We start from the raw sequence: 27,638 nt of genomic DNA on the forward strand, positions 1-27,638 counted from the left end.
CACCCCCAGGCCCTATCAACCCCCTCCCCCCAGGCCCTATCACCCCCCCAGGCCCTATCACCCCCCAGGCCCTACCCTCCCCCTCCAGGCCCTATCACCCCCCCCCAGGCCCTATCACCCCCCCACCAGGCCCTATCACCCCTCCCCAGGCCCTATCACCCCCCCGGGCCCTATCCACCCCCCCCCCAGGCCCTATCCCCCCCCCAGGCCCTATCACCCCCTCCCTGCAGGCCCTATCACCCCCCAGGCCCTATCACCCCCCCCAGGCCCTATCACCCCCCCCCCCCCAGGCCCTATCACCCCCCTCCCCGGCCCTATCACCACCCCCAGGCCCTATCACCACCCCCCAGGCCCTATCACCCCCCCAGGCCCTATCACCCCCCCCCCCCCAGGCCTATCACCCCCCAGGCCCTATCACCCCCCCTCCCCCCAGGCCCTATCACCCCCCCAGGCTCTATCACCCCCCCCTCCCGCCAGGCCCTATCACCCCCCCCCCAGGCCCTATCACCCCCCTCCCCCCAGGCCCTATCACCCCCCTCCCCCCAGGCCCTATCACCCCCCCAGGCCCTATCACCCCCCCCTCCCGCCAGGCCCTATCACCCCCCCCGCCCAGGCCCTATCACCCCCCTCCCCCCAGGCCCTATCACCCCCCTCCCCCCAGGCCCTATCACCCCCCCAGGCCCTATCACCCCCCCCCCTCCCGCCAGGCCCTATCACCCCCCCCAGGCCCTATCACCCCCCAGGCCCTATCCCCCCCCCCCCCCCCCAGGACCTATCACCCCCAAGCCCTATCACCCCCAGGCCCTATCACCCCCCTCCCCCCAGGCCCTATCACCCCCCCAGGCCCTATCACCCCCAGGCCCTATCACCCCCCCTCCCCCCAGGCCCTATCACCCCCCCAGGCCCTATCACCCCCCTCCCCCCAGGCCCTATCACCCCCCCTCCCCCCACGCCCTATCACCCCCCAGGCCCTATTCCCCCCCCAGGACCTATCACCCCCAGGCCCTATCACCCCCAGGCCCTATCAACCCCCTCCCCCCAGGCCCTATCACCCCCCAGGCCCTATCACCCCCCCAGGCCCTATCACCCCCAGGCCCTATCACCCCCCCTCCCCCCAGGCCCTATCACCCCCCCAGGCCCTATCACCCCCCAGGCCCTATCACCCCCCTCCCCCCAGGCCCTATCACCCCCCCAGGCCCTATCACCCCCCCCCAGGCCCTATCACCCCCCCCCAGGCCCTATCATCCCTCCCCCCCAGGCCCTATCACCCACCCCCCAGGCTCTATCACCCCCCTCCCCCCGGGCCCTATCACCCCCCTCCCCCCAGGCCCTATCACCCCCCCAGGCCCTATCACACCCCCTCCCGCCAGGCCCTATCACCCCCCCCCCCCCCAGGCCCTATCACCCCCCTCCCCCCAGGCCCTATCACCCCACAGGCCCTATCCCCCCCCCCCAGGACCTATCACCCCCAGGCCCTATCACCCCCAGGCCCTATCACCCCCCTCCCCCCAGGCCCTATCACCCCCCCAGGCCCTATCACCCCCCCCTCCCCCCAGGCCCCTATCACCCCCCCAGGCCCTATCACCCCCAGGCCCTATCACCCCCCTCCCCCCAGGCCCTATCACCCCCCCTCCCCCCAGGCCCTATCACCCCCCAGGCCCTATCCCCCCCCCCCCAGGACCTATCACCCCCAGGCCCTATCACCCCAGGCCCTATCACCCCCCTCCCCCCAGGCCCTATCACCCCCCCAGGCCCTATCACCCCCAGGCCCTATCACCCCCGCTCCCCCCAGGCCCTATCACCCCCCAGGCCCTATCACCCCCAGGCCCTATCACCCCCTCCCCCCAGGCCCTATCACCCCCCCAGGCCATATCACCCCCCCAGGCCCTATCACCCCCCCCCCCCCCAGGCCCTATCACCCCTCCTCCTGCCAGGCCCTATCACCCCCCAGGCCCTATCACCCCCCCTCCCCCCAGGCCCTATCACCCCCCCCAGGACCTATCACCCCCCCCCCAGGCCCTATCACCCTCCAGGCCCTATCACCCCCCCCCCCCGGGCCCTATCACCCCCCCCCCCCCCCAGGCCCTATCACCCCCCAGGCCCCATCACCCCCCGGGCCCTATCCCCCCCCCCCCCAGGCCCTATTACCCCCCCCTCCCTGCAGGCCCTATCACCCCCCCAGGCCCTATCACCCCCCTCCCTGCAGGCCCTATCACCCCCCAGGCCCTATCACCCCCCCCAGGCCCTATCACCCCACCAGGCCCTATCACCCCCCCAGGCCCTATCACCCCCCCAGGCCCTATCACCCCCTCAGGCCCTATCACCCCCGGCCCTATCACCCCCCCCCCCCCAGGCCCTATCACCCCCCCCCAGGCCTTATCACCCCCCAGGCCCTATCACCCCCCCCTCCCCCCAGGCCCTATCACCCCCCCAAGCCCTACCCTCCCCCCCATGCCCTATCACCCCCCCCCCAGGCCCTATCATCCCCCCGGCCCTATCACCCCCCGGGCCCTATCCCCCCCCCCCCAGGCCCTATCACCCCCAGGCCCTATCACCCCCCCTCCCTGCAGGCCCTATCACCCCCCCCCCCAGGCCCTATCACCCCCCCCCAGGCCCTATCACCCCCCCCGGGCCCTATCCCCCCCCCCCCCCAGGCCCTATCCCCCCCCCCCCCCAGGCCCTATCCCCCCCAGGCCCTATCACCCCCACCCCCCCCCCAGGCCCTATCATCCCCCCCCCCAGGCCCTATCACCCCCCAGGCCCTATCACCCCCCGGGCCCTATACCCCCCCCCCCACCCAGGCCCCCCGGGCCCTATACCCCCCCTCCCTGCAGGCCCTATCACCCCCCCAGGCCCAATCACCCCCCCCCCCGGCCCTATCACCCCCCCCCAGGCCCTATCACCCCCCCAGGCCCTATCACCCCCCCTCCCTGCAGGCCCTATCACCCCCCAGGCCCTATAACCCCCCCCCCCCAGGCCCTATCACCCCCCCCCCCCCGAGCCGTATCCCCCCCCCAGGCCCTATCACCCCCCAGGCCCTATCACCCCCCCAGGCCCTATCACCCCCCAGGCCCTATCACCCCCCAGGCCCTATCACCCCCCCCCCCAGGCCCTATCACCCCCCCCCCCCAGGCCCTATCACCCCCCACCCCAGGCCCTATCACCCCCCCAGGCCCTATCACCCCCCCCAGGCCGTATCACCCCCCAGGCCCTATAACCCCCCCCCCCCCCTCAGGCCCTATCACCCCCCCCCAGGCCCTATCACCCCCCCAGGCTCTATCACACCCCAGGCCCTATCACCCCCCCAGGCCCTATCACCCCCCCCAGGCCCTATCACCCCCCCCCCCAGGCCCTATCACCCCCCCAGGCCCTATCACCCCCCAGACCCTATCACCCCCCCCCCAGGCCCTATCACCCCCCCCCCCGGGCCCTATCACCCCCCCCCGGGCCCTATCCCCCCCCCCCCCCCAGGCCCTATCACCCCCCGGGCCCTATCCCCCCCCCCCCCAGGCCCTATCACCCCCCCCCCTCCCTGCAGGCCCTAGCACCCCCCAGGCCCTATCACCCCCCCAGGCCCTATCACCCCTCCCCCCCAGGCCCTATCACCCCCCCTCCCTGCAGGCCCTATCACCCCCCCCAGGCCCTATAACCCCCCCCCCCCCCCAGGCCCCTTATCACCCCCCCCCCCCCAGGCCCTATCACCCCCCCCCCCCCCGCAGGCCCTATCACCCCCCAGGCCCTATCACCCCCCCGGGCCCTATCCCCCCCCCCCAGGCCCTATCACCCCCCTCCCTGCAGGCCCTATCACCCCCCCCAGGCCCTATCACCCCCCCCGGCCCCATCGCCCCCCCCCCCAGGCCCTATCACCCCCCCCCCCAGGCCCTATCACCCCCCCGAGCCGTATCCCCCCCCCCCAGGCCCTATCACCCCCCCCCAGGCCCTATCACCCCCCCTCCTGCAGGCCCTATCACCCCCCCCCCCCCAGGCCCTATCACCCCCCACCCCCCCCGGGCCCTATCCCCCCCCCCCCAGGCCCTATCACCCCCCCAGGCCCTATCACCCCCCCTCCCTGCAGGCCCTATCACCCCCCCCAGGCCCTATCACCCCCCCCCCCCAGGCCCTATCACCCCCCCCCCCCCCCCAGGCCCTATCACCCCCCAGGCCCTATAACCCCCCCCCCCCCCAGGCCCTATCACCCCCCCCCCCCAGGCCCTATAACCCCCCCCCCCCAGGCCCTATCACCCCCCCCCCCCAGGCCCTATCACCCCCCCGGCCCTATCACCCCCGCGGACCTGAAGATCCACCAGCGGGTGCACACTGGCGAGAAGCCCTTCGGCTGCTCCGCCTGCAGCAAGAGCTTTGCCCAGTTGTCAGGGCTACGGCGGCACCAGCGGATGCACTGCGGTGAGTGGCCCTTCACCTGTTCCAACTGCGGCAAGGGCTTCAAGTCAATAGACAATAGGTGCAGGAGGAGCCATTTGGCCCTTCGAGCCAGCACCGCCATTCAATGTGATCATGGCTGATCATTTTCAATCAGTACCCCGTTCCTGCCTTCTCCCCATACCCCCTGACTCCGCTATCCTTAAGAGCTCTATCTAGATCTCTCTTGAATGCCTCCACTGCCTTCTGAGGCAGAGAATTCCACAGATTCACAACTCTCTGACTGAAAACGTTTTTCCTCATCTCAGTTCTAAATGGCCTCCCCCAACATTGGGAACATGTTTCCTGCCTCTAAAGTGTCCAACCCCTTAATAATCTTATACGTTTCGATAAGATCTCCTCTCATCCTTCTAAATTCCAGTGTATACAAGCCTAGTCGCTCCAGTCTTTCAACATATGACAGTCCCGCCATTTCGGGAATTAACCTAGTAAACCTGCGCTGCACGCCCTCAATAGCAAGAATATCCTTCCTCAAATTTGGAGACCAAAACTGCACACAGTACTCCAGGTGCGGTCTCACTAGGGCCCTGTACAGCTGTAGAAGGACCTCTTTGCTCCTATACTCAACTCCTCTTGTTATGAAGGCCAACATTCCATTGCCTTTCTTCACTGCCTGCTGTACCTGTATGCTTCCTTTCAGTGACTGATGCACTAGGACCTGTTGATGCGCCAGCGCCTGCACACGGGGAGCGGCCGTACACCTGCAGCAATTGCAGCAAGTGGTTCACTAGTTCCAAAAACCTGCTGGACCACGGCACACCCACACCGGCAAGCGTCCCTTCATCTGTGCCCAGTGCGGCAAGGGCTTCCCCCAGTCCTCCAAGCTACTGAAGCACCAGCATGTGCACGCCGGCGACCGTCCCTTCTCCAGCCCGGTGAATGGAGAGCGCTTTGCCATTACCTCCTACGTCCTGTCTCACACGCGTGCACACGGGCGAGAAGCCCTTTGGCTGCTCCACCAGCGGCAAGAGCTTTGCCCTATCGTCGGGGCTACAGCGGCACAGGTGGGTGCACAGCGGTGAGCGCCCCTTCATCTGCTCCAACTGCGGCAAGGGCTTCAAGTCGTTGCCGGAGTTGAAAGTGCACTGGCGCCTGCACACCGACTAGCGCCCCTACACCTGCAGCGACTGCGGCAAGGGCTTCACCCGCTTCAACAGCCTGCTGGAGCACCGGCACACCCACACCGGCGAGCGCCCCTTCACCTGCGCCCAGTGCGTCAAGGGCTACACCCGCTCCACCAAGCTGCTGAGGCACCAGCAGGTGCATGCCGGCGACCGTCCCTTGCCCAGCCCCCAGCCTGGTGTGTGGCGTGCACTTTGCCAACACATGCACACCAGTGGCCAGCCCTACGACTGCCAGTACTGCGGTAAGGCGTTTGACAGCTCGCGGTGGATGCGGCAGCACCAGCGGGCCAACGCTGCCGAGCGGCTCTACCCACTGGCGTTAGCGTTTTAAGAGCACACCGGCGGGAGCACCAGCGGATACACACCGGAGAGAGACCCTTTGTGTGCGCTGAGTTTCGGAGCAGGTCACTGCAGGTGTAAACAAGGACTTTTGCTCATTAACTTGTTGGAGCCAAGTTGTAATTCAATGAAATTAATGTCTTTTTTTAAGCCAAAAAAATGTAGATGGGCCCCCAAATAATCAGTGTTATCCCATGATAAGCTTTCCTCTAGTCTATATATAAAAAAGAAAAATGCTAACTGATCAGGCACAATTGTGAAGGCTTGATTTCAAAGGGCAGGGGCATTCCCTGAGGGATTCGGGAGGTTGGAAGAGGTTTCTACTGTGTTTTTCCCCCTCAGTTGTTGTCTGGGGAGGAATGGCGGCGGCACTCGGCCCGTCAGGGCTAGGATACGCGAGAGAAAGGCTGAACTCGGATTGAGGCTTGGAAGGCTGAGCTTGCCTCCCCTGCCCTGACCCGCATCCATTCCACCATGCGTGTCGTGCAAACTCCACACGGACAGCATCGGTGGTTGCCCTATCCAGAGGCAGTACCTTTGGCCTCTTATCGTCCGTGCTACCCCGGGCTTTGTTCAACACAATCTTGCACTGCTCTGGATATTGCGTTTGTCATCACCGTATGTACACTGTTTGCTCAGGCGGCTGCATGTGAACGGGCAATTTCAACACCTCCGGTGTGCAGGACAACAGACTAATGAAGCATCTGAAGCGTAGTTCTCCAGGGTCGCTGCAGGCTGAAGCATCAAACTATTTTCCCCTGTTGAGCCCCGTTAGCCCCACAGCACAGAAACGCACAGCCATGCCAATTGAAGCTATTCCCACATGCCCGCGTCTAGCCCTAACCCTCTCTGCCTTTCCCACCCATGTCCTTAGAAAGTAGATGAGGAGGAATTTCTTCAGCCGGACGGTGGTGAATCTGTGGAATTTATTGCCACAGACAGCAGTGGAGGCCAAGTCACGGGGTATAGTTTAGATATTAGAGATACTGCGCGGAAACAGGCCCTTCGGCCCACAAGTCCTCACCGATCAGTGATCACTCCGTACACTATCTCAGAATCAGAATTACCTTTATTGTCATCCAAAAAAAAAAAAGTCTTTTGGACGAGATTTCGTCACCCACAGTCCAACAATAAGAGCAATAAAATAAGCAATTACACACACAACCACAAATCAACACAAAACAAAAAAAGAAACATCCATCACAGTAAGTCTCCTCCAGTCCCCTCCTCACTGTGATGGAAGGCCAGAATGTCTTTTCTCTTCCCCTGCCGTCTTCTCTGCCATCAGGCTGTTGTAGTTGCCACGTTCCAGGCCGCGCCAGTCGGTGAAAGGTCCGCAGCGGGCCGACCCAAGTCCCGCGATCCGGGCTGGGCGAACACGCTGCCGCTGCCGCTGCCGCTGCTGGAGCTCCCGATGTCGGCCCCCACCCAGGGGGCTGCAAGCTTCCAATATCCATGTGGCCCGCGCCGAAGCCTCCGAAGACGAGTCGCAGCCGCTCCCGAAGGCAACCAGCTCTGCAGATGGTGAGTCCGGTCCACGGGCTAGGCGAACCAGAGCCCCAGGTGATCCCAGCTGGAGGCCGCCAGCTCCAGGTGTTTGGCCGATGGTAGGCCGCAGCAGGAACGGAGACACGACCCAGAAACAAAGGTCGCGTCTCCGTTGGGAAGAGACAATTTTACAGCCCCCCTCCCCCACTCATAGTACACAACCACAAAAAAGTACATCACATCTAAACACTACAATTAAGACCAAAAAAGACAAAGATAGGTCAGCCGCAGCTGCTAGGGCAGCTAGCATCCTACACACTCCATCTCCATCCTACACACACAGCCACTTTTGCAAAAGCCAATTAACCTACAAACCTGCACATGTGGGAGGAAACCGGAGCTCCCGGAGAAAACCCACGCAGGTCACGGGGAGAACGTATAAACTCCAAACAGACAGCACCCGTGGTAAGGATGGAACCTGGGTCTCTGGTGCTGTGAGGCAGCAACTCTACCGCTGCACCATTGTGCCGCGCCTTTTAAAGCGGAGATTGACACGTTCCTTTTTAGTACGGATGTCGGGTTATGGGGAGAAGGCAAGAGAATGGGGTTGAGAGGGAAAGAGATCTGTCAAGATTGAATAGTGGATCAGACTCAATGGGCTGAAGGGCTTGATCATAATAATCATAATCATACTTTATTTGCCAAGTATGTTTTGCAACATACAAAGAATTTGATTTGCCATAGAGTCACATCAATAAAATGCAACAAAACACACAAAATGCATTCTAACAAACATCCACCACTGTGACTCCTCCACATTCCTCACTGTGATGGAAGGCAAAAAAAAAGTTCAATCTCTTCCCATCTTTGTTCTCCCGCGGTCGAGACTTGAAACTTCTGTTATGGGGCGATCTTGGCTCCCGTAGCTGGCGGTCAGGCCCTGCGCGTTGGGGCGATCAAGCTCCCACATCAGGAGGATGTCAGCTCCCTGCGCCAGGCGATCGGACTCCGGGTCGGGGCTAGTTGAACCTCCTGCGACTTGGAGCTTCCCGACATCAGTCTCTCCCGGGACTGCGAGCGACTCGGTGTTGAAATCCGCAGGCCGCAGTTGGATCGTCGATCACAGGCAGGGCATTGCAGGCTCCGATGGTATGTCCACGGCCCTACGGTGGGGCTCCGCGTCTGTCTCGAGCAAGGCCACCAGCTCCATGATGTTAGACCGCAGAGCGACTGGAGATACAATCCGGAAAACAATCGCATCTCCGGCAAGGTAAGAGATTGAAAAAAACGTTTCCTCCGACCCCACCCCCCACATAAAATAAACCTGAGAACGTTAACACAAACTTTTTAAAACACTAAAAATAACAAAAAAGACAGTTCGGTGGAATTCTGCTGCTCTAAATCATGAACCTGTCCAAACACCTTATAAAGATGGTGACATTATCTGCCTCCCTACACCTCCTCCGGCAGCTCATTCCACATACCCACCACCCTCTGGTTTTTGCTTTGTGCTATCCAGTCAGCGGAAAGACTAAACATGATTACAATCGAGCCGTCCACAATGCACAGATACATAATTTTGGGTATAATGTTTAATGCAAGTACATGGATAGGTGAGGTTTCGGGGCGGGACCCTTCTTCACTGTGATTGTAGTTGGTGGAGCAAGCTGGAAGGGAGGTGAGGGTGGGACAAAGCCTCATTTGCACCACCACCAACCTCATCTACTGTATGCATTGTTCAAGATGTGGACTCTTATACATCGGTGAGACCAAACGCAGACTGGGCGCTCATTTCGCCGAACACCTTCGCTCAGCCCGCGTGAACCAACCTGATCACCTGGCTGCTGGACACTAATTCTTCCCATTCCCACTTCTGTGCTCGGTCTCTTCCGTTGTCAGAGTGAGGCTAAATGCAAATTGCAGGAACAGCATCACATATTTTGCTTGGGCAGCTTACAGCCCAGTGGTATGAACATTGATTTACAATAGACAATAGGTGCAGGAGGAGGCCATTCAGCCCTTTGAGCCAGCACCACCATTCAATGTGATCATGGCTGATCATTCTCAATGTACCCTGTTCCTGCCTTCTTCCCATACCCCCTGACTGCCATCCTTAAGAGCTCTATCCAGCTCTCTCATGAATGCATTCAGAGAATTGGCCTCCACTGCCTTCTGAGGCAGTGAATTCCACAGATTTATAACTCTCTGACTGAAAAAGTTTTTCCCCATCTCCGTTCTAAATGGCCTACCCCTTATTCTTAAACTGTGGTCCCTTGTTCTGGACCCCCAACATTGGTAACATGTTTCCTGCCTCTAACGGGGAAGAGAGTGGAGGAACAGCGCACATCACGCTGGTGCTGGAAGAGAGAGAAGGGAGAGAGATAGAGGGGAGAGAGAGAGAAAGAGGGAGAGAGAGTGGGGAGAGAGGGAGAGAGAGAGGGGAGAGAGTAGCCCCCGCAAGTGGTGGCGCTCCTTCACCGGACCCTCTAACACCGTCCCCGTCCCTGTGCTCCAGCTCTCATCCGCTGCTCCCTATACCCCGACTCTCCAAGCCCGACTCTCTCTCTACCCCCGACTCTCTCTACACCCGACTCTCTACTGCCTCTCCTCCCTCCCTCTCTCTCCCTTTTTTTTCATTTTCAAAGTCTTTATTCAGCACAAATGCATGATACATCACATCAAACCACATTCAGAGGTTACAATACATCAAGTAATCATTATAGTACAATGTTGCATTCATTATTTACAATGCTGTCAACCCCTGTGGTGACCAGCGCCCACGGACGGCCTCGAGTCCCCGTGGACACCGCGTGTTCCCTCTCCAGGGACACGCGTGCACGGACGTAGGCCCAGAAGAGGCGCAGGCAGCCGACTCTGGCAAGACCATCGACCGCCCGCTGCCTGGACCCACAAATGGCCATATTGGCCAGGCCCAGAAACAAACCAACAGGGAGGTCCCACCCCCCTGAACGACCCTCCCCACTCCCTGCCGTGTGTCCAAACACTAGAATCGTAGGACTAAAGTGCAACGAAAACTTGAGGAACAACCCCTTCAGATATTGGTACGGGGCAGTAACCTCTCACACTCCATATACACGTGGAACACGGTCTCTTCCTCACCGCAGAAAATACAGGCGGCCGACGAGCCCATGAACCGACTCAAAAGTTTATTACACGCCACCGCTCTGTGCAACACTCTCCACCCCAGCTCCCCAATGTAAAGGGGGAAGAGAAACCTCCACTGGGATCCGCCCCCGCCTTCAGATGGTAACACAGACCGCCAAGGTGTGTCAGGACAGAAGACGAAGGCAAGGAGGTGCAGAATGTGCAGGAGCATTCTGTACAGTATGCGTCTCTTCGCATCACGAAACGGCACGCTGGGCATCTCGGAAAGGCGGCTCAAGTTGAATGGAGCCGGCGCCCGAGAAAAATCCCGGAGCCTAGGCCCGATGAGCAAATGTGACAGAGCGGGGGTAAGCTCAGTCAGAACATCTCTAGGCGCACGCCTCTCCTCAACACCCGCCGTGACAGGGTGAGGATCAGCCACTCCTGCAGCCACAACACCCCCCTTCCCTTGTAGAGCAACACGCTGGCTGAAAACAACCAAATTCCTCACATCACGCACATCACGATAGAAACTAGGCAGACCCCGTAAGGCGGGTCGACTGATGCCCGCTACCGGAGGCCGCGAAACCCCCCGTAGGCAACGACCCCGACGGAAAAAATACGTGGCCAGAGCGTGCCACCTGGGGGGGTTCTCCGCATACATATACCTCCGCAGAGTCCTGAGACGGAGAACCGCTACCTGGGTACGCATGCATACCAAGGACTGGCCGCCCTCCTCTAACGGGAGACTCAGGACCGCTGCGGAAACCCAGTGCTTCCTATTTCCCCAAAGGAAGTCCACCAGCTTCTTCTGTAAAGCAGTTGCAAAGATAGAGGGCGGGACAAAAGTAGCCAGCCGGTACCACAACATGGAGGCCACCAGCTGGTTTATGACCAGCACCCTCCCCTGAAAAGAAAGAACTCTAAGCAGGCCTGACCAGCGCCCCAGCCGGGCGATGACTTTCATCTCCAGCTCCTGCCAGTTCGCCGGCCAAGCATCCTCAGTGGGACTCAGGTACACCCCTAGATAGAGGAGGTGCGTGGTGCTCCACGCATACAACGCCATCCCCTCCGGCAGGGAGTCTACCTGCCACTGACCCACTAAGAGTCCAGAACATTTACTCCAGTTAATCCTGGCAGATGATGCAGCCGAGAAAATCTTCTGGCAGTCACGCATCCTCCGCAGGTCACCGGGGTCAGTGAACGTAAGGAGCACATCATCGGCATAAGCCGAAAGAACCACCTCGGACCTGGTAGAACGTCCTCCTCCGAAGACACAGGAACGACTCTACACAGACCGAGTACAACTGGCCAGACATGGGGCACCCCTGATGAACCCCCCTCCCAAAATGAATGGGAGCCAACAACACACCATTAACCTTCATAAGGCACTCCACTGTAGCGTACAAGAGCCGGACCCTGGCTACAAAATGCGGCCCAAATCTGAACTCTTGCAGCGTCCCGAAGAGATAGTCATGATCTACCCTGGCAAAAGCCTCCTGATCAAGAGACAGAAAGGCAGCTGACTGACCAGTGCCCTGAGATAGATGAATCAGGTCCCTAACCAGGTGGATGTTATCCTGAATGGACCGGCCAGGGACTGTATAGGACTGGTCAGGGTGAATCAGTTGAGACAGCACGGAGCCAAGGCGATTTGCCATCGCCCGTGCAAAGACTTTGTACTCTGTACATAGGAGAGAGACCGGGCGCCATTCTTCGACAGGCGGAGTTCGCCCTTCATGGGCAGCAAGACAACGACTGCCCTCCGCCACGAGGGGGGCATCTCCCCAGTCGCCAGGCTCTCCCCCAGAACCTTCATGTAATCACCCCCCAGGACATCCCAGAAGGCTCTAACAAATTCTACCGTCAACCCATCCAGCCCAGGGGACTTCCCCTCCTGAGCTGGTGCAGGGCAAGAGTCAACTCCTCCAATGATAAGGAGTCATTAAGAAGATCGGACACTTCCCTATCTACAGTCGGTAGACCCTCCCACAGGACCCGCTGAGCCTCCTCGCTGCATCCATCTGCGGAGAACAGGGTCCCATAAAAGGACCGGACTAAAGCACTGATCCTCTCTGGATCTGTGACAGAGGAGCCATCGTCCGTGAGCAGCTCGACGAGCTGTTTGCGGGCTACCCGCCCTTTCTCCAGAGAGAAAAAGAAAGGTGACGCTCGGTCCAAGTCGTGCAACATCTGGACCCGCGACCTCACGTAAGCACCTCGGGACCATTCAAGCAGCAGGTTCCTCAAGGCTTCCTTCTTCTACTGAAACTCTCCCCATTCACAGGAGTCCTCATCAATTGGACCCAGGCGAGACTCCGCCTCTAGTAGCTCCCTCTCGAGCCTCTCAACCGCTGAGTCCCGCCTTCCGGTCGACCCCACGTATATTCCTCGCAAAAGAGACGGATGTGAGCTTTCCTCACATCCCACCACTGCCTAAGGGAAGAAAAGCTCCCCTGCCTCTCTCTCCACTTCACCCAACCCCGTCTGAATAACTCCCGGAAACACCGATCCTCCAGCAGCCGGTTATTAAAATGCCAGTAAGCAGACCTAGCCTGTGTGCGCTCCGGATTAAAGTCCACACGCACCAGACAGTGGTCCGAGCACGGCACCAGCCGCATTGAGGCCGCTGAGACATGGGAGACAAATGCACCGGAGATGTACTTACGGTAAATGCGGGAACCACCCCCTCAGACCTCCGCAAGAAAGCGTTTGAATCAGGGTGGAGGTTCCGCCATGCATCCACTAGCTCAAAGGAATCAATCAAGCCTCTCAGTTTCTTTGCTACAGTAGGGGCACACTGAGTACCAGAACGATCCCGCACCTCAAGCGTGCAATTAAAATCCCCCCCCAGGAAGACACACTCTCCGCTATCAATAGAGCTCAACAGAGCAGTCACCTCCTGAAGTAGGGGGGCCTACACGTTAATAAAATGCAATGGCATGCCATCCAGGCTCACGGCCAGATAGAGCAGATGACCTGGCACAACTTCCTGCACCTTCAGGATCTCTGGCTGAAAAGTTGGGGCCAACAGAAAAGCCACCCCACTCGAATTCGTGCTGAGGTAGCTCATGTAAACCCCCCCTTCCCACTCTAGTCGCCAGGTGGGTTCGTCACTGACAACAGTATGCGTCTCTTGCAGAAAACACACTGCATATTTCCCGTCTCTAAGGACTGATAAATGCTGAAATCTACGAAGGCTCGCTCTACCACCATTTAAATTTAATGTAGCTACTGTAAATGTGCAAACATACTAGAAATGTTTCCTCACATTCCTCGTGAGAAACTTCAAGAATTCCCCAAACTGACGCTTCTCAGACTCAGGAAGATCACTATCTTTGCTGCCAAGGATAATATCAAGAGTCTTACTAAATCCCGGCAGATCTGCCCACCGCCTCTGCACCGCATTTCCCCATGGTAGGGGAATTAAGAACTCGAAGACATAGGTTTAAATGTGAGAGCGAAAAAGGAACCAGAAGGCCAAGTTTTCACTCAGAACATGGAACAAGCTGCTGGAGGAAGTAGTTGAAGCAAGTACAATAATAACATTTAAAATATATTTGAACAAGTACATCAATAGGAAAGGTTGAGAGGGATATGGCCCAAACAAGGGTTAATGGGACAAGCTCAGATTGGGCTTCTTGGATAACCTGGATGAGTTGGCCAGCTCAATGGGATCATTCCTCTTTAAAGGTGAACAAAACTGAACACAATACTTCTAATATGGCTTCACCAACATTTTCGTCATAGTCATACAGCATAGAAACTGTCCCAGCGCCATCTCACAAAAAAACAAACCCAAGGAAACTTCCCCCCTCGCTGCCACCACCGCTGCTCAGCCCGGGAATGTGGGGCTTCTGAACAACAACCACAACAATTCTGTTTATTCTTATTTCGCTGCGCTAGAGGGAGACGGGGCCGGGGAAGAGAGTGGAGGAGCGGCGCAGATCTCCTTGGTGCTGGGAGAGAGAGAGAGAGTGGGAGAAAGGGGGAGAGGGAGGGGGGGGGGGGAGGGGAGAGAGGGGAGAGAGAGAGAGAGGGGAAAGAGGGAGAGAGAGTGCATAACTAGAGATAATAGGGGCCCTCAGAAACCCAAGCAGTCATCTCTGCATGGAGGCACGAGATATGGGCAAGGTAGATAAATCACCCAGGCCTAATCAGATACACCCGAGGAAACCGAGGGAAGGGCGAGAAGAAATTGTAAAAGTCCTTGCTGATATTGATGTCGGAAAATAACTGCGGATGCTGGTACAAATCGAAGGTAACACAAAATGCTGGAGTAACTCAGCGGGTCAGGCAGCATCTCAGGAGCGAAGGAATGGGTGACGTTTCAGGTCGAGACCCTTCTTCAGACTGATGTCAGGGGACGGGGCAGGACAAAGAAAGGATGTAGTTGGAGACAGAAAGACAGAGGAAGAACTGGGAAGTGGGGAGGTTGGCCCCAGTGAGGTCCAGGACGTGGTGTGGCTCAGCAAGGAGCTGAGGTGGATCGGAAGAGGGCAGGGGAGGTAAAACGTGGGGGTGGAAAGGAGGCAGCGGGTAGTGTGGAGGCGGAGGACCCTTCCTTTATGGAGGTCACCGTACCTCCGCATGGCAGCGGGACAAAAAGAAGGCGTGTGCCTGGCGAGGGAGAGCAGGCTCGTGGGCCCAAAGTAAGGGGGACGTATATTTCGAGACCTTCCACCCCTGATGAGGACGGTGGCCACGAACTGGTGTCTTCTGGGCCGGAGGATGGGCCTCTGGTTCAGAGACCTTCCGCAGGTGCTACCAGACCAGTTACTGGGGTCGGCTCCCCTGGAAGGTATGTAGGTTAATTGGCTGGGTAAATGTAAAAATTGTTCCTAGTGGGTGTAGGATAGTGTTAATGTGCGGGGATCGCTGGGCGGCACGGACTTGGTGGGCCGAAAAGGCCTGTTTCCGGCTGTATATATATGATATGATGATATGAATTGTGTCCTCTGGGCCGGTGGTGGTCCCCTCGTCTCAGGGGCCTTCCAAAAAGTCCATTGGTCATCTCTTAGCCATCTTGCCCAGCTGATCAAGATCCCGCTGTAATTCTTGATAACAATCATCATTGCCTTAATTCCAATTATTTCAGTATCTTAACCTATCTTTAGCTTTCGGCTCGTGTCGTAATCAAACAGTTCAGTTGGTCCTTCAAATAACTGTGTTAATGCCAACCATTATATTTAACTATCCAAGTCTATTATCCCCACTTTTGGTCTGTAGCCTTCTTTAACCTCGTGTTTAACGCCAGTCCAGGTGCTTCAGTAATGTTGTGAGTGTCCCTGTCTCCAGCAGCACCTGAGGCAGTATGTTCCAGATTCCAACCACTCTGTGTGAAGAAATTCCCCCTCAGATCACCCTCCCTCTCACCTTATGCCTCTGCCCTCTTGCTTTAGACACCCCCACCAAGAGAAAATGATTGTTTATCCTATCTTTCCCTCTTGTAATTTTGTACATCAGGTCACCCCTCAGCCCCCTCCACTTCAGAGAAAACGATCGCAGCCTGTCCAATCTCTCCTGATTTGCTCCAATCCAGCAACATCCCAGTTGGGGCCTGACAGATGTTTGAAAAGTTTCAACATGACATCCCTGCTCTTAGTCTATGCCAAGGCTGACGAAGACAAGTATCCCATACGTATTCTTCACCACCCTATCTACCTGTGCTTTCACTTGATATGTACCCAAGGTCCCTCTCTTCATCGACACACCCATGGGGCCCACCATTTACTTGGTATGTCCTGCCCTATTAGACCTTCCAAGGACATAACTCCACATCACAATGAGACTCCTCAACCCTCTGGGATGTCCCTCGAGTGCTGTCCCTGCTCATTGTAACGTGGTGACCAGAACTGTCCACAGTCCTCTCTTGTGACCTCACTTGTTTCTCCAGTTCCAGCAGCGCCTCCCTGCACTTGTGGATGACAGTGCATTCAGAAAGTATTCAGACTCCTTCACTTTTTCCACATTTTGTTATGCTACAGCCTTATTTAACTCCCAAATGGGATTTATTTACATGCCCCCAAACACTAGGCTCGACAGAGGGTGCAAGTTGAATCAAGAGCTAAAATTGGCATGTCGCAAATGTAAAGCTACGGTGGTTATGGGAGATTTCAACATGCAGGTACACTGGAAAAATCAGGTTGGTAATGGACCCCAGGAAAGGGAGTTTGTGGGGTGCTTCCGAGATGGATTCTTAGAACAGCTTGTACTGGAGCCTACCAGGGAGAAGGCAATTCTGGATTTAGTGTTGTGTAATGAACCTGATTTGATAAGGGAACTCAAGGTAAAAGAGCCATTAGCAGGCAGTGATCATAATATGATAAGTTTTAATCGACAAATTGAGAGGGTGAAGGGAAAATCGGAGTGTCAGTATTACAGTATAGCAAAGGGGATTAGAGAGGCATGAGGCAGGAGCTGGCCAGATTTGACTGGAAGGAGACTCTAGCAAGGAAGACGGTGGAACAGCAATGGCAGGTATTCCTGGGAATAATGCAGAAGTTGCAGGATCAATTCATCCCAAAGAGGAGGAAAGATTCTAAGGGGAGTAAGAGGCACCCGTGGCTGACAAGGGAAGTCAAGGACAGCATAAAAATAAAAGAGAAGAGGTATAACATAGCAAAAAAGAGCGGGAAGCCAGAGGATTGGGACTCTTTTAAAGAGCAACAGAAGATAACTAAAAAGGCAATACGGGGAGAAAAGATGAGGTACGAGGGTAAGCAATCCAATAATATAAAGGAGGATAGTAAATATTTCTTTAGGTATGTGAAGAGGAATATAGTTACAATAGTTAAGGCAAGCGTGGGTCCCTTGAAGACAGAAGTAGGGGAATTTATTATGGGGAACAAGGAAATGGCAGATGAGTTGAACCGGTACTTTAGATCTGTCTTCACTAAGGAAGATACAAACAATCTCCCAGATGTTCTCGAGGCCAGAGATCCTAGGGTGACGGAGGAACTGAAGGAAATTCACATTAGGCAGGAAATGGTGTTGGGTAGACTGATGGGACTGAAGGCTGATAAATCGCCAGGGCCTGGTGGTCTGCATCTCAGGGTACTTAAGGAGGTGGCTCTAGAAATCATGGACGCATTGGTGACCATTTTCCAATGTTCTACAGATTCAGGATCAGTTCCCGTGGATTGAAGGGTTGCTAATGTTATCCCACATTTTAAGAATGGAGTGAGAGAGAAAACAGGAAATTATAGACCAGTTAGTCTGACATCAGTGGTGGGGAAGATACTGGAGTCAATTATAAAAGACGAGGGGGGGGCGTGTCCAATGTTTGGCTGAGTAGACATAACTTTTCAGCACTTCCGAAAATAAAGCCCTAAACTGCCAAAAAAAGACGTACTACAGGAAATCAAGTACTTTAAATTAAATCTAAAAGTATACAGAACGCACTGATGCCTTGCAAGAAAGAAAAAAGAGGAATACAACTGCCACAGAAGCAAAGAAATCCAGCAAAGGAATCAAGGGAAAAAATCGAAGGTAGGCCTACAGCCCAGATGGAGCAGGGGCCTAGATTTTGTGAGCCCTCAGCAGGTGGAGAGTCTGGGGAGGGCTCCGGTGCGAAGCTGGAGTCTACTACCAGGAAGCGCTCTTCGACTGGGGGCGAAACACAACGGGGTCCTCGCGAGCTAACAAGAGGGCGCACTGTTCGCCGGGAGGTTGCTGAAGTCGTGTCTGAAGCCTCGGACACGAGTGAGGATGAGGGAACGGGAGACCTCATTAGCAGTGGTAATGGAAACGAGGAAGAAGGAAATCAAGAAGATTCAGAGACTAACTGTAAAACGATGTTTGAAGAAATTATTAACAGGCTTAAGAAAATTGAAGGAGATAACATATTGATGAAAAATGAAGTGAAAGTACTTAGGAGGGACACCAAGGGAATGCATAAGACTTTGAAAAAAATGGAGAAGAATTTTCAAACAGTGATAGATAGAGTTGATGATATACAAATGGAATATGAAATGTTAAAATCTAGAGTGGAAATAAATGAAGATAGTATTACTGCGGCAGCAATTGAAAGCAAAAAGACGGCGGAGAAGTATGACGCCTTGGAAAATTATAACAGGAGAAAAAATGTTTAAATTGTTGGTTTGCCAGAGGGAGTGGAGGGGGAAGACCCAATCAATTTTTTCCAAGATTGGATAGTGACTTGTCTGGGAATACATAAACAAGGTGTGATGGAAATAGAAAGAGCACACAGGGCTCTAAGACCGAAACCTTCGGCTAATCAAAAGCCAAGATCTGTTTTGATTAAATTCCTAAGATACCAAGATCGAGAATTGGTTCTGAAGTCAGTCGGGAATAACATAAGAGCGGGGAAACCAATAGAGCATGAAGGTACTAAAATAATTTTCTACCCAGACATCAGTAATGCCTTGTTGAGCAGAAAAAGAGAATTTAATAATGTAAAAAATATTTTATGGAAGAAAAGTTAAGTTCACTTTACTGCACCCGGCTACTTTGAAGATTACGATCAACCCTGGAGAAAATGAAATTTTCAAAGACTTTGTCCAAGCACATGATTTTGCTGAAGAATTGCCATGGAGAAAAGCTCAAGAAGACTTAATGATTATTAATTCTATTATCAGTTTCAACAATTTTGATATATTTGACACCGTGTTTGAATCTTTGCTCAAAGTTGACAAGAATTAAGAATATAAAACCAAGATAAGATAATTAATGGTTGTAACCTACTTCCTAATGTATTCTATTAATAAGATCTGTATACTATAGAGGGGACTAATTGGATTAAGGATTGTTAATTTTCAGAAGTACTTGATATATCGGGGGGGTTGGAGAATATGGATGCTCCACCATAAATCATGGGCACAAGTGTGGTGTGGGCCACACCTCGTATAATAGAGGGGGGTAATGTTGTTAATCTATTTATTAACAACATTAGAGGGAGAGCTTACTCTTTTTTCTTTTCTGTTTTTGTACCTGGACCATGGAAGGGAGCACACTGAAATACGGCGCAATGTAAATATCGAATCATTCACCATTATTAATGAAAATTACGATGCCAGATAAAGAACAGTCAGTATATAGATGGAGACTCAACTCTTTACTATTGAAAAGGCAAGACTTTTGTGATTTTATTCGAGGACAAATTGGATTATTTTTGGAAACAAATTTAAATTCAGTTAATGATAAATTTATTGTATGGGATGCAATGAAGGCTTATTTGAGAGGCCAAATTATAAGCTACTCATCTAAGATAAAGAAAGACTATAGGAAGGAATCTGAAATATTAGAAAAAGAAATCGCTGTACTAGAAAAAGACTTACAGAAAGCTTCTTCAGATACGAAAAAAATACAACTTGCAAATAAAAAATTTCAATACAATACTTTACATACTTACCGAACAGAAAAACTAATATTACGAACTAACCAAAGGTATTATGAATTAGGAGAAAGTTATAAATAATTTTTTATCCAAGATACAATTACCAACAATCTCTAATGAGGAGCAGATGGGACTAAATGACTCCTTTATTTTGAGAGAAGTGGAGGAAGTATTACATTCTTTACCAAGTAATAAATCACCAGGGGAAGATGGTTTCCCGCCTGAGTTCTATAATAAATTTAAAGATTTGGTGTTACCAGTATTTATGGAAGTGATACATCAAGCGGAAAAAACTTCTACATTACCAGAATCCTTCTCAATGGTAATTATAACCATAATTCAAAAAAAAAGGGAAAGACCCTTTAAAAGCATCTTCTTATAGACCAATATCATTGTTGAATGCAGATTATAAAATAGTTGCTAAGCTTTTGGCAAGGAGATTGGCAGAATTTTTACCTAAGCTGGTTAAAGAGGACCAAACTGGATTAGTCAATGTCTGATAATGTAGCAAGATTTATGTATTTTACATTTAGCACAGAAAAGAAAGGAATTAAGTGTAGCAGTTGCTTTAGATGCTGAAAAGGCGTTTGACAGGTTAGAATGGGATTTTTTATTTAAAGTATTAGAGAAGTATGGATTGGGAAATGGTTTCATTAACTGGGTAAAAGCCCTTTATAAACAACCTAAAGCCAAAGTGGTGACAAATGGCCAATTTTCTCAATCATTTAACTTGGTTGGAGTCCACCAGTGGTAAATTAAATTGATTGGACATGATTTGGAAAGGCACCTACCTGTCTATATAAGGTCCCACAGTTGACAGTGCATGTCAGAGCAAATACCAAGCCATGAAGACAAAGGAAATGTCCATAGACTTCCGAGACAGGATTGTGTCAAGACATAGATCTTGGGAAGGGTATAAAACGTCTGCAGCATTGCAGGTCCCGAAGAGCACAGTGGCCTCCGTCATTCTTAAATGGAAGAACTTTGGAACCACCAGGACTATTCATAGAGCAGGCCGTCCGGCCAAACTGAGCAATCGGGAGAGAAGGGCCTTGATCAGGGACTTGACCAAGAAACCGATGGTCATTCTGACAGAGCTCCAGAGTTCCTTTGTGGAGATGGGAGAACCTTCCAGAGGGACAACTATATCTGCAGCGCTCCACCAATCAGGCCTTTATGGTAGAGTAGCCAGACGGAAGCCACTCCTCAGTAAAAGGCACAAGACAACCCGCTTGGAGTTGGCCCAAAGGCACCTAAAGGACTCTCAGACCATGAGAAACAAGATTCTCTGGTCTGATGAAATCAAGATTGAACTCTTTGGCCTGAATGCCAAGCGTCACGTCTGGTGGAAACCAGGCACCATACCTACGGTGAAGCATGGTGGTGGCAGCATCATGCTGTGGGGATGTTTTTCAGCGGCAGGAACTGGGAGACTAGTTAGGATCGAGGGAAAGATAAATGGAGAGTTCCTTGATGAATTCCTACTCCAGGGCATTCTGGACCTCAGACTGGGGCGGAGGTTCACCTTCCAACAGGACAATGACCCTAAGCACACAGCCAAGACAACGCAGGAGTGGCTTCATGACAAGTCTGTGAATATCCTTGAGTGGCCCAGCCAGAGCCCGGACTTGAACCCGATCGAACATCTCTGTAGGGACCTGAATATAGCTGTGCATCGACGCTCCCCATCCAAACTGAAAGAGCTTGAGAGGATCTACAGAGAAGAATGGGAGAAATTACCCAAATACAAGTGCACCAAGCTTGTACCCAAGAAGACTTGAGGCTGTAATCGCTGCCAAAGGTGCCTCAACAAAGTACTGAGCAAAGGGTCTGAACACTTATGTAAATGTGGTATTTCAGTTATTTCTTTTTAATTACTTTGCAAAAATTTCTAAACACCTGCTTTTGCTTTTTTATTATGGGGTGTATAGATTGATGATTAAAAAAAAAAGAATTGAATCCATATTAAAATAAGGCTGAAATGTGGAAAAAATGAAGTGGTCTGAATACTTTCTGAATGCACTGTATCTCTACCACCAGTAAAGGCAAGTGTTCTGTGTGCCTTCTAACCCAGCTTCCCACCCATCCCTGACCTTCAAGGATCTCTGCACATGTTCTCCAGGGTCCCTCCACCCGCTCCACACTGTGTAGCACCCTGCCATTTACTGTGTGTTGCCTGTCATTGTTTGGCCTCCCCACCTGCATCACCTCATTCCCAGATTAAATTCCATTTGGCTCCTGTCTGCCCACCTCCCCAGTCCACTGATACCTTCCTGCAGTCTTCGGCTTCCCTGATCACTGTTGACCTCACCATCAATTATTGCAAAATCTGCAAACTCCTTCAGGTCACCACACTGCGAGCAGAATTGCCCCCTTATCAATAGACAATAGGTGCAGTAGTAGGCCATTCAGCCCTTCAAGCCAGCACCACCATTCAATGTGATCATGGCTGATCATTCTCAATCAGAAGGCATTCCCCATACCCCCTGACTCCGCTATCCTTAAGAGCTCTATCTAGTTCTCTCTTGAATGCATACAAAGACTTGGCCTCCACTGCCTTCTGAGGCAGTGAATTCCACAGATTTACATCTCTCTGACTGAAAACGTTTTTCCTCATCTCCGTTCTAAATGGCCTACCCCTTATTCTTAAACTGTGGCCCCTGGTTCTGGACTCCCCCAACATTGGGAACATGTTTCCTGCCTCTAACTTGTCCAACCCCTTAATAATCTTACATGTTTCGATAAGATCCCCTCTCATCCTTCTAAATTGCAGTATATACAAGCCTAGCCGCTCCAGTCTTTCAACATACGACAGTCCCGCCATTCCGGGAATTAACCTAGTAAACCTACGCTGCATGCCCTCAATAGCAAGAATATCCATCCTCAAATTTGGAGACCAAAACTGCACACAGTACTCCAGGTGCGGTCTCACTAGGGCCCTATACAACTGCAGAAGGACCTTTTTGGTTATATACTCAACTCCTCTTGTTATGAAGGCCAACATCCCATTGGCTTTCTTCACTGCCTGCTGTACCTGCATGCTTCCTTTCAGTGACTGATGCACTAGGACACCAAGATCTCGTCGTGCTAACTTGACACCATTCAGATAATAATCTGGCCTCTTATTCTTACCACCAAAGTGGATAACCTCACACTTATCCACATTCACACAAGTCACCCTGCAACCTCATAGCATCTTCCTCACAGCTCACACTACCACCCAGCTTTGTATCATCTGCAAATTTGCTCATCACCAGCAAGGGCCCTGACACTGGGCCGAGGGAGTTCAACTGCAAGCAGTCCTCAGGCACCACTGCCATTAATATCCTGAAGAGACTGATTCGGCATGTTTCCAGTGACTGTTATAGACTTCTCCTGATGCACCAGAGAATGTATAATGTCAGATTGCATCACAGTTTGTTTTGGGATCACTTTACACAAGACTGCGTGAAATTGCAGTTGTGGATACATTACATACACCAGACCTCCCACCATTAACTCCATCTACAGTTCACTCTGCCTCGAAAATGGGGAAAATAATCAAGGACATCCCACCCAAATCATTCCTCCTTTGCCGTGCTCTAGTCCAACAGAAGCTCGAAAGCTGCTGCACCAGACTTGGAAACAGAATCCTCCCCTTCATTATCAGTTTTCTGAACGGTTATTCTATAAGCTAGGGCACTGTCTGATTCTCCTCTACCCCATTGAGGACAATGTCAAAGGAACCAATGTGCTAAAATGCTAACAGGTTTATTCTGCACTCTGTGTCTTCCCCTTTGCTCTATCTATTGTACTTGAGTTTGAACTGATTGCCTCATTGTATGTTATTTCTGATCCTTTTGGATAGCAAGCAAAACAAAGCTTCTCACTGTCCTTTGGTAAATGTGACAATAATAAACCTAAACCAAAAGCATCTCTCTCTGTGGAATTAATCCACATTCGGTGTGTACTGTAAGTGGGTCAGGATCGAGTGACTGGGAATGTGGGGAATCCGTGTTCATCACAGATTTGCAATGGAGATTTTTAGACTATTGCTTGAATAGTTTTCACTTTACTGGGTTTTTCAAATTTCAGGCCCTTTTGGGGAACAAGGGTTATTTTCTGCACATCCCTTGTTGCTGTCTGATCATTGGACATTGATGCAGCTGTCTGATTGGGCTATTTCACACAAAGGGTGGTGAGTGTATGGATCGAGCTGCTGGAGGAGATAGTTGAGCCAGATACTATTGCATTGTTTAAGAAATATTTAGACAGGTACATGAATAGGACTGGTTTAGAGGAATATGGGCCAAACGCAGGCAGGTGGGACTGTTTCCACACTGTATAACTCTGTTTAACTCTGACTCTATTGTATGTGACCATTGACATTGAATGCTGTACCATCAATTGTAAGAGGCCGACTTTATTCCTCGAGATGCCACAAGAGCGAATGCGAGAAGATGTCCTCATTCTCTGCGCGCAGAAGTTTGTGGAAATGACTGGACGAGGGAAAACCGGCAGCAAAGCCAAGGGCAAGCTGAAATCACGCTCATCCCGGACCGGACTGCAGTTCCCGGTGGGCCGTGTTCACAGGCTCCTGAGAAAGGGCAACTATGATAAGCGTGTTGGTGCCGGAGCCCCGGTCTATCTGGCTGCTGTTCTTGAGTATCTGACGGCTGAAATCCTCGAGCTGGCCGGCAACGCGGCTGGGACAACAAGAAGAGCCGCATCATCCCCAGACACCTGCAGCTGGCCGTCCGCAACGACGAGGAGCTCAACAAGCTGCTGGGAGGGGTGACCATCGCTCAGGGCGGGGTGCTGCCCAAGAGCAAGTAAATCAGTGAACCATCAATCTAATGACCCAAAGGCTCTTTTCAGAGCCACCCACATTGTCTGTGGAAGGGCTGAGCACTGGCTTTGGAGGGTGCAGGGATTTCCATTCAGTGCAAACAGCTTGTGTATCTGCTGGAGATGAGTCGCCATTCACCCATCTTGCTCTAAATCCTGCAGAATAACCTTTGCTGCCTTGATTTCAACCATCATCTATTCGCACACCAAGACGTCTGTTTCAGACCGGAAGCCTTCCCAATCCCGATTCCCCACATCATCAGACATTTTGCTAAACATAAGGAGATTCTCTCTCCCTCGCCTTTGTACTTCCTGGATGAATGGTGGTGAAGCATCTAATCTCATTGGTGAGAGGAACAGTCCAATCAGAGAGCGATGTCATTCACCAATGAACAAGTGGCAGTAAGAGCAACACCAAAACATAGCCGTCAGTCCCCAAAATGAGCTGAAGTTTGAAAAGCTCGCCCATGTAGAACATGGCACAGCACAGCACAGGAACAGGCCCTTCGCTCCACAATGTCTGTGACAAACATGACTCCAAGACCAATTTTTATCTGCCTGCACATCATCTATATCACTCCATCCCCTGCACTTCCACGTGCCTGTCCAGAAGTCTCTCAATTGCCACTGTCCCATCTGCCTACTCCACCACCCCCAGCAGTACATTCCCAGTACTCACTACACTCTGTGTAAATAATTTAAAAATAACTTGCCCTGCATACCATCATTAAACTCATCCCATCTCACCTAAAAGCAATGTGTCTCTAGTTTTTTCCATTTTTGCATGGGAATAAAGGGGTCTTACTGTCTATTTCATCTTTACTTCTCACAATGTTACACACTATTATAACGTCTTCCTTCAAACTCTGGCATTCAGGAGAAAACAATCCAAGTTTGTCCAACTGCTCCCTGTAGCTAATACCCCGTAATCCAGGCATTATTGCAATAAACCTCCTCTGCACCCTTTCCAAACCAACCAAACTCTTCCTGTAATGGGGCAACCAGAACTGCACGCAATACTCCAAATGTGGCCGAAGCAAAGTCCTACAAAGCTGCACTATGACCTCCTGACTCCTAATGCCCTGAATAATGAAGCCAAACATACCATATGCTTTCTTTACTGCTCTTTCTACGTGTTGCCATTTTCAGGGAGTTATGTACTGGGACCCCAATATCTTTATGTACATCAATGGTGTGAATGGTCATGCTATTAATTATACATTTCCCCTTGCATTCAAAAGAAGAACAGGTTTTTAACAATAATCTCTAAGTCAGATATGTTATAAATGTGTGAATGTGGTTTCCCCCCTTCACCCTTTACCTGATCCCAATACATTTACAATACAGACAGCGAATGAATTAATTCTCTGATACGAGATTCTGGGAATTAAACTCCCATTCATTTAAACTGGTAACGATTTGGAACAAATGTGATTCACAGAACATAAGAGGTTGGGTTTTTGTGTAAAGGACATTAGGTTTTAGACAGGTCACTGTTCACACACTGGGGTCAAATCTGAGACTGAAATGTAAAAGTTGTTTCAGTGAAAGGACCGAGAACTTGTGATCTCGATAAGAAGTGAGATTCAGGGCACTTACAACACAGGGGACTGCAGTTAATACATCACATACACCACAGCAATTAAACCACATCAACAGCAGCAAAATGCAAATACTGTATTGTGTTCACATTAATCTGTTCGATATTTAACATTTTGGGGTGAAATATTTGAAGACAGAGACAGGCTGAGAGGGAATAAGATAACGTTTCTGTGCCAGTTCAGAGGATGGGAACATAGCAGTAACACCGGGACAGTGAGGAGAAAGGACCGCAAAATTTTAAAGACATTAACAGCTAGAAACCCATGTCGGAGCAAAACTCGCCAATTTTGCTGCAACTCCATGTTGAAATAGTGCTGCACCTCTTTCAGTGAGACTTTAAGAGGCTCTTAAAAGAGCCGTTGTGATTGTGGTTTACTTTTTCAGCTTGTGTGGATCTTTACTTGGAGCTGGTGTATTTGGTCACTGCCTTTGTTCCCTTCCGACATGGCATGCTTGGCCAGCTCCCTGCACAGCAGCAGGCATGTGCTGCAGGCCTTCATTGCGAAAGGATTTGAGTTGAGAACCAAGGACATCCTACTGCAGTTGTACAGCGCCCTGGTGAGACCACACCTGGAGTATTGGTCTCCTAATTTGAGGAAAGACATTCTTGCTCTTGAGGGAGTGCAGCGTAGTTTAAAACAGGTTAATTCCTGGGATGGTGGGACTGACATAATGAAGAATGAATATGTCAACTGGGCTTGTATTCACTGGAATTTATGATGAGAGGGGATCTTATAGAAACATATAAAATTCTTTGGACAGGCTCGATGCAGAAAAAATGTTCCCCATGTTGGGGGAGTCCAGAATCAGGTGTCACAGTTTAAGACGAAGGGGTGGGCCATTTAGGACTGAGATGAGGAAAAACTTATTTACCCAGAGAGTGGAGAGTTAACACCCACCTGTGGAATTCTCTGCCACAGAAGGCAATGGAGGCCACTTCACTGGATGTTTTCAAGAGAGAGTGAGATTTTGCTCTTAGGGCTAACAGAAGGGATATGGAGAAAAAGCAGGAATGGGGTACTGATTTTGGATGATCAGCCATGATCATATTGAATGGCCATGCTGGCTCGAAGGGCCGATGGGCTAGTCCTGCACCTATTTTCTATGTTTCTCTGTGCTGCATCAGCACCAACAACACAGAACACTGTCCCAGGATGTGATGATCAACCACTTAGTCAGAATCATCCAACATGGAAACAGGCCCTTCAGCCCAACTTGCCGCTGTTGACCATGATAGCTCATCTATACTCGTCCACCTGCCTGTGCTTCACCAGCTCCCTCTAAGCCTTTTCTAATGGTGCACCTGTCCAGATGTCTTGTTATAGTACTTGCCTCAACGACATCCTCTGGCAGCT

General features: G+C 52.2%; 1 pseudogene; it reads left to right on the forward strand.

Moving 5' to 3' along the window:
- Positions 1–24,669, forward strand: part of LOC144609593 (histone H2A-like) — a 90,634-nt pseudogene extending 65,965 nt beyond the window's left edge.
- The last annotated feature ends 2,969 nt before the right edge of the window (positions 24,670–27,638 follow it).

This window comes from Rhinoraja longicauda, chromosome 34 (assembly GCF_053455715.1).
Source record: "Rhinoraja longicauda isolate Sanriku21f chromosome 34, sRhiLon1.1, whole genome shotgun sequence".
NCBI classification, from domain to species: Eukaryota; Metazoa; Chordata; class Chondrichthyes; order Rajiformes; family Arhynchobatidae; genus Rhinoraja; species Rhinoraja longicauda.